This window comes from Penaeus monodon, chromosome 24 (assembly GCF_015228065.2).
Source record: "Penaeus monodon isolate SGIC_2016 chromosome 24, NSTDA_Pmon_1, whole genome shotgun sequence".
NCBI classification, from domain to species: Eukaryota; Metazoa; Arthropoda; class Malacostraca; order Decapoda; family Penaeidae; genus Penaeus; species Penaeus monodon.
The window spans coordinates 11,718,945-11,719,445 of record NC_051409.1 but is presented as its reverse complement, the minus strand read 5'-3'; the positions used below and the strand labels follow the sequence as shown (position 1 = coordinate 11,719,445).

At 29.5% G+C, this 501-nt stretch overlaps 1 protein-coding gene across 1 annotated transcript in view; it reads right to left on the bottom strand.

Annotated features, from left to right (window-relative positions):
- Window positions 1–501, bottom strand: part of LOC119588855 (1-phosphatidylinositol 4,5-bisphosphate phosphodiesterase-like) — a gene marked incomplete in the record, with an annotated part of 69,524 nt that overhangs the window by 32,349 nt on the left and 36,674 nt on the right.

Below are 501 nucleotides of genomic sequence, written 5' to 3'. Positions count from 1 at the left end.
CCCCAATAAGTATTAATCTCCCAGCCCTGGGCGTCCATAAAAGAGCGGAATGGCCATAAAGATGTTGGCGGGACCATACGCAGTGGCGGCATTTAATCGGTTTATTGATGAGTTTAATGACAAATTAGAAAACGGGAGTTGGAAAAAATAAGAAAATAATTAGGGTGGACTTTTATATATTCATATAGGTGTGATTTTTAAATTGAAACACACCTAATGAAGAAAAGAAATGTGGCTTAAAGGAAATGTGTAAATTAAGTAGAGAATAATATAAGTTATTAACTTTTAATATACATTAACGATAAATAAGTTGACAAATCTAAATAACCAAGAGGGAAAAATCTGATTAAGAAAAGATATGACGAAATAAAAAAGAGAGAGAGAAAAAAAACTGAGATAAAATCGTGAACAACTAATCTAAAATCAATTAGTGAAAAAAAACAGATATCAGTGGAATAAAATATTCATAAATATTCATTATAATGTAATAATGATGATCAG